At 38.8% G+C, this 9,742-nt stretch overlaps 1 non-coding gene across 1 annotated transcript; it reads right to left on the reverse strand.

Moving 5' to 3' along the window:
- Positions 1-7,639: 7,639 nt before the first annotated feature.
- Positions 7,640-7,745, reverse strand: LOC103230587 (small Cajal body-specific RNA 20). The gene has a single exon (XR_005236312.1).
- Positions 7,746-9,742: the final 1,997 nt, after the last annotated feature.

Consider the following 9,742-nt stretch of genomic DNA (forward strand, 5'->3'; position numbering starts at 1 on the left):
TGATCTCTGTCCTCAGCCCATAACAATATTTTTCCACCACTAAGGGAACGAATTTTAAAACAGCATTTAATAAATAAAATTCACTTGAGTACTCCACCCAGAGTATTTTTTAACGTTCAGATCCAGGGTCCTCAAATAAACTAGAAGAACAAAATTCCCTTTAGTCCAACAAAAAAAAATTATAGTATGTAATACTTCTCTAAAACTAAAACTGTTTTCTTGCCATGGGGCTGCAAGAATGACCTTTTCCTAAGAAGAATCACAAATTATGGTGCCAAAACATTTTACTGTTCTTAATTCATCTCATCTTTAAATAGTATATCTTCATCCTCATTGCTGACATAGAAAAAATTTTCCAAATATGTCAAAATTTCATCCAAGCAGCAGTTCTGATGTTTTTCATTTTTTTAATTTTTAAAACATTTTAAACAGTTCATCATGTAAGCTCTGGTGTTTGAAGACTCAAAAGAGAAATGTCCTCAGAGAATATGGTATATTTCTGAAGAGAGCTGACAGAAGAGGGAACCCTTAGCCAGAAACTATATAGCACAGAAGTTAAACTTGGGATTTGAAATCAGAATGCTCTCGACACGAGCCACCATGCTGGGCTGATTTTAAAACAGGATATTTTTGAACTGAGATACACTTCACATAAAATTTACCATTTAAAAGTGTACACTGGGCAGGCATGGTGGCTCACACCTGTAATCCCAGAACTTTGGGAGTCTGAAGCAGGAGGATCGCTTGAAGCCAGGAGTTCAAGACCAGCCTGGGCAACATAGGGAGACCCTGTCTCTACAAAACAATTTAAAAATTAGCAGGGCACGATGGTGTATGCATATGATCCCAGCTACTTGGGAGGTTGAGGTGGGAGAATCACTAGAGCCTGGTGCTGGCAGGGTTGGGGATGGGAGTGGGTCAAAACTACAGTGAGCTATGATTGTACCACTACACTCCAGCCTGGGTGACAGAGTGAGACCCTGTCTCAAAACATAAAAAATTAAAAGGTATACACTTCCGTGTTTTTTAGTACATTCACAATGCTGTGCAATCATTACCACTGTCTAATTCCAGAACATTTCCATCATCCCTACCTCTTAGCAATTAGTCCTATTTTCCCCTCCTTCCCCTCGAAACCACTTACCTATTTTCTGTCTTTAATAGGTGTGCCTATTCTGGATGTTTGACATAAATAGAATTATATATTATGTGGTCTTTTGTGTCTGACTTCTTCCACTTAGTATACTGTTTTCAAGGTTCATCTTTGTCATAGCATGTAACAGTATATATATATATATATATTCCATTTTATGACTGACAATATTCCATTGTGTAGATAAATGTGGTATATCTATTTATCCATGGAGGGAGTTTGGGTTGTTTCCACTATTTGGCTAATATGAATAATCTTGCTATGAACATTAGTGTACAAGAATTTGTGTGAAAAATGTGTTTTTAGTTATTTAGAATATAAAGGAGTAGAACTGCCGGATCACGTGGTAATTTTATGTTTAACTTTTTGAGGAACACAATGATCATTTAAAAGTATAAATCTGTCCATGTCACTCTCCAGTGGCTTCCCAATGCATTGAGAAAGAAATCTAGAATCTTAGAATACCCTTTCATGATCCAGCCTTATCTTCTATCATTCTCTTTGTTCACCAGGCTCCAGACACACTAACCTGCCCCTTCCTTCTCAAAAATGCCAGTTCCCTTGGTGTTGGGGAAACTGGATATCTATATGCGAAAGAATGAAGTTGGACTCTTACCCTACACCATATACAAAAACTAAAAATGGATAACACTGTAAAACTTCTAGAGGAAAACTTAGGGGGAAAGCTTCAAAACATTAGATTTGGTAGTAACTTTTTGGCTATGACACGAAAAGCATAGGTAACAAAAGCAAAAATAGACAAATGGGACTAAACTTAAAATCTCCTGCGCATCAAAGGAAACAATCAGAGAGTGAAAAGGCAACCTATGTGATGGAAGAAAATACTTACAAATCATATATCTGATAAGTTGTTAATATCTAGACTACACAAACACAAGCAACAACAACAACAGCAGCAGATTTTTAAAAAGGGCAAAGGACTTGAAATTTCTCCAAAGAAGATATACAAATGGCCAACGGCATGTGAGAAGGTGTTCAACATTAGTCCATCATAATCATTAAAGAAATGCAAATTTAAAAAAAAACAGTTAGATAGCATCTCACACCCATTAGTGTGGCAAAACAAGCAAACAAACAAAAAAGAAAACAGAAAACAAGTATTGAGGATGTGGAAAAACTGGAACCCTGTGAACTATTGGTAGGAATATAAAACAGTGCAGTCACTGTGGAAAACAGTATGGAAGTTCCTCAAAATGTAAAAGGAGAATTACCACGTGATCTGGCAAACCCACCACTGGGTATATATTTAAAATAATTTAAAGCAGACTCTTGAATAGATATTCGCATACCCATGTTCACTGCAGCATTATTCACAATAGCCAAGAGTTGGAAGCAACCCAAATGTCCATGGATGGATGAATGGATAAACAACGTGGTGTATACGTGCTGTGGAATATTATTCTGCTTGAAAAAGAGAGAAATCCTGTCACATGATACAATATGGATAAACCTTGAGAACATTATGCTAAGTGACATAAACCAGTCACAGAAAAGATAAATACTGAATGATTCCACTTATATGAGGTATCTAAAGTAGTCAAATTATAGAAGCAGAAAGTAGAATTATAGTTGCCAAGGGCTCGGGGACCAGGAATGAGGAGTTGTTTTTCAATAGGTATAGATTTCAGTATTGTAAGATGACGAAGTTCTAGACATCTATTGCACAACAATGTGAATGTAGTTAACACCACTGAACTGTACACTTAGAAATGGTTAAGATGGTAAATTGGGTTTTATTTTGTTTGAGATGGAGTCTCAATCTGTTGCCCAGGCTGGAGTGCAGTGGTGCAATCTTGGCTCACTGAAACCTCCACCTCCTGGGTTCAAGAGATTCTTGTGCTTCAGCCTCCCAAGTAGCTGGGATTACAGGGGTGTGCCACCACACCCAGCTAATTGTTTGTATTGTTTTGCTAGAGATGGGGTTTCACCGTGTTGGCCAGTCTGGTCTCGAACTCCTGGCCTCGAGTGATCATCTCTCCTCTGCCTCCCAAAGTGCTGGGATTACAGGTGTGTACCACTGTGCCTGGCTTAAGATGGTAAATTGTTTGTGATGTTTTTTACCACACTTTTAAAAATAATACTTTTTTAAAATACCAAAATCTTTCCTGCCTAACAGCCTTCGCTCTTGCTGTCCTTTCTGCCTGGGACACTCTTGCTTTTTGCATGATTGGTTTCTTTTCATACTTCTACTTTCAGCGTAAATGTTACTTCCTCAGAGATATCTCCCTTCACAATCCTATTCCTTTAAGTAGGTCTCCCATGAGTCTCAGTCTCAACAGCTTGTTTGTTCTTTTTAAAAGACTTATCACAATTTGCAATTAGATAATTTATATATTTTTGTCTGTCTTTCCTACTAGAATATAAAGTCTATTAGGACAGCAACTATGTCTGTATTTTATTCTTTATTATAATTATTATTACTATTATTACTATTATTATTATTATTATTATTGAAATAGGCTCTCACTCTATCAGCCACGCTGGAGTGCAGTGGTGTGGCCTCAGCTCACTTGTAACCTTGACCTCCCAGGCTCCGGTGATCCTTCTACCACAGCCTCCTGAGTAGCCAGGACTACAGACGCTTGCCACCATGCCTGGCTGATTTTTGTGGTTTTAGGGATTTTTTTTTTTTTTTTTGAAAGATGGGGTTTCACCATGTTGCCCACGCTAGTCTCGAACTCTTGGGCTCAAGCGATCTGCCCACCTCAGCCTCTCAAAGCGCTAGGATTACAGGCATGACCCATCGTGACTGGCCTATGTTTGAATTTTAAACCACACACCTATCTTAGTAATGGATACACAACAGATAACTAATATGTTTTTCTTTCTGAATGAACAAATGAGTCTATGTAAACTGGGAAGAATAACTTCTACCTCATGGAGTTGCTGTGACAGTCAGGTGTGTTACATGTATAGCTCAGGGCCTGCCTCACGGTAAAAACTCAACCATCTTTTTCATGGAAGGATATGTTGATTGTACCAGATGATTTTTGATTGTCAGTCCAACTCCGAGGTTCTCAATGGTACAAGGCAGGGCTATATGCAGACTAGCAAGCAGAACACCTGCATTCTGGTCAGGAAGTGCAACCCGGCCAACAAGTAAGATCTTTCATGCCTGGGCCCTACAGGTGAGGAAGTCATTGTTCTTTGCTCAGAACCTCCCAGTATTCTCAAAGTTGTCCACACCTTGTGGAAAAGGATGAAATACTTAAAGTAGGAGTTCCAAACCTAGAGGCTTGAGGAACCATGAAGAGAATTCAGAAGGTCTGTGAACATGGATGGGGAACAAATGACATCTTTTATTTCCATTGACCTCTAAAAGAAAGTCAGCATTTCTTTTATTACAAATGTTGCCCTCCTCAAAAAATCAAAACCCTCAGTAGTACTAGCTGTACCTGTGATTTTGTTACCAAATCACTAAGATTGTCCTACATTACAATCATAACTGTCTTGAAAGAGTTTATGCTCATTGTTAATTCAAAATTATGACAAAAATTAGGCCTGCCATTAGATTTTGTTATTTAATAAGTTAAAAAGCATAGACGTTAATATTTCACAAATTTTACCTTTAAAATGTGTGATAACATTATTTCAATATCATGGGGTTACTCTGTAATTCTGTGTATTTTATTTTGATATATCTGGAAACATTCTAAGTGGTCCATTAACTTCACCAGATTGCCAAAAGGGTTCTTGATACATTTATGTGTTAATTATGCACAGAGCTTGTTATGAGAAAAACTTGAGACTATAAGTCCCACCACCCTGCTCCCCATTCAAATTAGGAGGGTGCTGAGAGAACAAAGAATGATTCAGACATCCAGCTCAACAAGTAGATGAGTTTATTAGGACTTACATGCAGGGCACTTCTGGACGGCCGCAGGAGAGCTCTAGAGATTCGCAACTACCACCTGTCTTTAAGCTCCTTCTAAGCTAATTTTCTGGCTCTTTGCCTACTGCATTTGAGCAATGAAACTTTCTCTTGGTAGGTTCTCAGGGACACCTGCTTCTTGGCTGGGCACCATAGTCGTGGCTCACCACCCAGGCTTAAGGGTTCAGACAGTAGATATACACCTTTAAATAACCTGAGGACCTGGCTGGGCATGGTGTAATCCTAACACTTTGGGAGGCTGAGGCAGGCAGATCACTTGAGATCAGGAGTTTGAGACCAGCCAGGCCAACATAGTGAAACCCCATCTCTACTTAAAATACAAAAATTAGCTGGGTGTGATAGTTCATGTCTGCATTCCCAGCTACTTGAGAGACTGAGGCAACAGAATCACTTGAACCTGGAAGACAGAGGTTGCAGTGAGCCAAGATCACGCCACTGCACTCCAGCCTGGGCAGCAGAACAAAACTCCATCTCAAAACAACAACAAAATATCTGAGGACCCATCACATTACACAATTCCTCTTACACAATAGAGGTTCCATGAATGATTCTTCATGATCATAAGAAATCACATTCTCATACTTTGGGTTCTACTTTGACTCTGTAATCATGTAAAGAATAAATTAGAAAGGCCAGTTTGGTTCTTAGGGATAATTTGACTATGTTTTTTTTTTTTTAATCTTGTTAGCAAAAGACTTATTGTTTCACTTCAACTTTTCATCATGTGAAGAAAATCTGAAATGTATCTATTGAAGGTATTTTGCTGACACCATTCCATTCCTTCTAAATAACTGCTTACATACCACTTGTGACTATAGCACCTCAGGCAAGGAACTCTAATGGAGCCCTTGTGATTTGTGATGTCATTTTAATTCAGTGAAGTATAACTGTAACTCCGAGACCAACTTTTCATGGATTTTGTTTTAATGTTTTAAATGAATGTCAGCAGAGGATGTAGAATCTCCTTGCTTATAAAAGAGTAAAAATGGAAAACAAAAACATTCTCAACTCTAATAAAGGGAAACTGCAATGCCAGATACTCAAACTAATGCTAAATTATTTTATACTCAATATTTTATATTCAGTATTTAATACTGAAGAAATATCCAAACTTATTAGGCATGCTAAAAGACAGAGTCGTATGATCAAAAGTCAAGAAAAAATAGACAATAGAAAGTAACCCATAGGTAATCCGTGTATTAGATTAGCAAACAAGGACTGACTGAAATGTTCAAGAAAATAGACAAAAAGATATAGAAATTCACCACAGAAGTATAATCTATTTTTCAATGTAAATTATGGAACCAAAAAAATTTACAATAACTAAAATTAAGAGGAGCCAGGAAAATCAAGGGCATATGGCAACAGCAACCACAGAGCAGATGGGGAAATGTCACTATGCACATGGATGCTGATGCTGACTCAGCTGCACCTCTGGAGCCCTGTGTCAGGCTGGAACCCTGAAATCTAATGCAGACTCCAAAGAGTTGTGCACCCATTTTAAAAAATAAAATTTCAAAAATGTAAACTCTGACATTTATATTCAAGAGTATCCTCCTAATACTACATTGCAGTTAATAGGTACCAAAACATAAAGTTCTCTGTCAAGAGCAATTCTTCAAGAAGCACATGCCTGTAGTCCCAGCTGCTCAGGAGGCTGAGATGGGAGGATGCCTTGAGCCCAGGGGGTCCGAGGCTACAGTGAGCCATGATCACGCCACTGCACTCCAACCTAGGTGATGGAGTAAGTTCCAGTCTCCCCGTGCCCCCCACACAAAAATTGTCAAAATGATTCTAAACCCAAGTACATTTTTAAAATTTTCTGTCATGACATTTAAAACTAGTTGGACAACTAGCTGTTGCTCTATTTATAAAGGATTAGGGAAAAAAATGATGGCACAGCAATTGCCAAAAAGCTTTCTTTAAAATGACTGCATAAGGGTGGCTGATACAGTTTGGCTCTGTGTCCCTTCCAAATCTCATGTTGAAATGTAATTCCCAGTGCTGGGGGAGGGACCTGGTGGGAGGTAACTGGATCTTAAGAGCAGATTTTCCCCTTGGTGTTCTCATGGCAGTGGGTTCTCACAGGATCCAATGGTTTAAAAGTGTGTGGCACTCCCCACTTCATTCTTTTCCTCCTGAAGACATGCTTGCTTTCCCTTTGCCCTTCTGCCATGATTGTAAATTTCCTGAGACCTTCCAGCCATGCTTTCTGTACAGCCTGTGGAACCATGAGCCAATTAAACCTCTTTTCTTTATAAATTACTCAGTCTCAGGTAGTTCTTTATAGCAATGTGAGAACAGACTAACACAGTGGCTATCCCTGGCGCTGTGGCCAGATTTTCTACAACTAATTTTATAATCCATATTTCAGACTTGGACCTGCCTAACATTAAAGCATACATTATAACCAACATTATGAATTCAGAGTCACAGAAAAGATGCTAGGGAGTTTTTTGGTTAAATAATTCCCTTTAAAAGCGGGGAGGGGTTGGTCTTACACAAAATAACAACAAACCCAGAGCCAGAAGGAAAACTGCTTTATTATTATTATTTCTTTTTTCTTTCTTTTCACATGTTTGCCGCAGGAAAACAAGGCGGCTCAGCTCATGGCAGTCCTGATGATGATCCCTGAGGGCTGATCTTGGCCTCCAGCCTTGGCTGAGGAGAAAAGGGGTAGCTTATTATTAATGATCAAAAACAGACATGTGATCTACCTCAGCATAGGGAAACTTGGATAGGTGACTTGGCAAACCATGGATGATATTTAGAAAGCTATTGTTTGGTTAACTTTTAAAAATAATCATTTTGCTTATTTATACTTTATGAGTAAAATACAAAGAGAAACTGTCTCCTGGAAATCAATCATGAAATTACAATGCAGATAGAATAATTGAGATAGAATAGATGAGATAGAATAATTGCATGAAACTCCAAGAGATATTTAAAGACAATGATATTGACTGGTAAGGTTGAGAGTAATCAAACATCCTCTCCTTTCATTTCATTTCTCCGTTTTATTTTTGGCACAAATTTTCATTGCTCGTATTCTTATTTCCCCTTCTATTGTCTTAAAATCAATGTCAACAGGCCAAACTCTTGCTAACCAATCTATAATAATTAACAGCCCAGAAAAGAGAAGCAAATCTATAAAAATGAGGAAATTAAATATTTTCTTTTCTATAAGGCAACCAAAAGAGTATACAAATATTGTTTTACTAAGAGCTTATGATGTTCTTGGAAGACAAAAAGGAGGCAGAGATTATTTCCCCTGTTTTGCTGCCTAGGAGATGAAGCCAGTATTGAAAAGGTGACTTGGTAAAGGTCATAAGCAAGCAAAGCGCTTCTGAGATTCCCATGCCTTGGGAAAGCTGAAGCAAAGCGCTTCTGAGATTCCCATGCCCTGGGAAAGCTGAAACACTCTCTTGCTTTCACTTTCCTTGTTTTCTTTTCTTCTCTTGTCTTTTCCTCTCATTCAAAAGAAAACTTTAAAAAATTAGAATCAATTCAACAATATTTAGTGTGTATTTGTTCTACACAAAGTATCATGCAGGACAAAGTATCATGCAGGACAGTCCTTGATTTAAAGGAGTAGTTAAAAATCACTATTCTAGCCTGAATCCTCACAGCTGCTCAGCCACTCACTTGTTTACCATTTGCTATGCATATTTATCTGCTAAGATAACTGTTCCAAAACTCCTTTTTCTTAAAGCTCCCAACTTCAACACTGCTCCTTTGACTCTTGACTTTGCTGGCCTTTCTTTTTTTTTTTTTTTAGATGAAGTCTTGCTCCGTCTCTCAGGCTGGAGTACAACGGTGCAATCTCAGCTTACTGCAACCTCTGCCTCCCGGGTTCAAGCGATTCTACTGCCTCAGCCTCCCAAGTAGCTTACAGGCGACTGCCAACATGTAGGATTATAGGCACCTGCCACTATGTCCAGCTAATTTTGTATTTTTAGTAGAGTTGGGGTTTTGCCATGCTGGCCAGGCTGATCTGGAACTCCTGACTTCAGTTGATACACACTCCTCAGCCTCCCAAAGTGCTGGGATTACAGGCGTGAGCCACCATGCCCGGCCACGTTTATCATTTCTTTCTGGTGAGAACATTCAAAATCCTCTCTTCTAGCTTTTTTTAAATATACAATATTTTTAACCATTGTCACCCTACTGTGACTAGAACACCAGAACTTCTTCTAACAGTCGCTTTGTACTTTTTGACCAATTGCTTCCTATGCCCCCATTCCCTTCCCCTCCACAGCCTCTGGTAACAACTATTCTATTCTCTACTTCTGTGAGATAAACTTTTTTAGATTCCATACATAATTGAAATCATGTTTGTCTTTCTGTGTCTTGCTTATTCCACTTAGCATAGTGTCCTCCAGGTTCATCCATGTTGCCATCATTCCACTACTGGGTATCTATCCAAATGAAATGAAATCAGTATGTGGAAGAGACATCTGTGCCCCCATGTTTATTGCAGCATTATTCACAACAGCGTATAGAAGCAGCCTAAGTGTCCATTGACAGATGAATGGATAAAGAAAATGTGGTGCTTATATACAAAGAAATACTATACAGCCTGTGAGGAGAAGAGCTCCAGTTCCTTCAGAACCCTCCTGAGGGGGCACCATGGCAGCTTCAGGAGGACCTGGGGCACCATCCCAGGGAAGAAACAG

Source organism: Chlorocebus sabaeus, chromosome 25 (genome assembly GCF_047675955.1).
Source record: "Chlorocebus sabaeus isolate Y175 chromosome 25, mChlSab1.0.hap1, whole genome shotgun sequence".
Classification (NCBI taxonomy): Eukaryota; Metazoa; Chordata; class Mammalia; order Primates; family Cercopithecidae; genus Chlorocebus; species Chlorocebus sabaeus.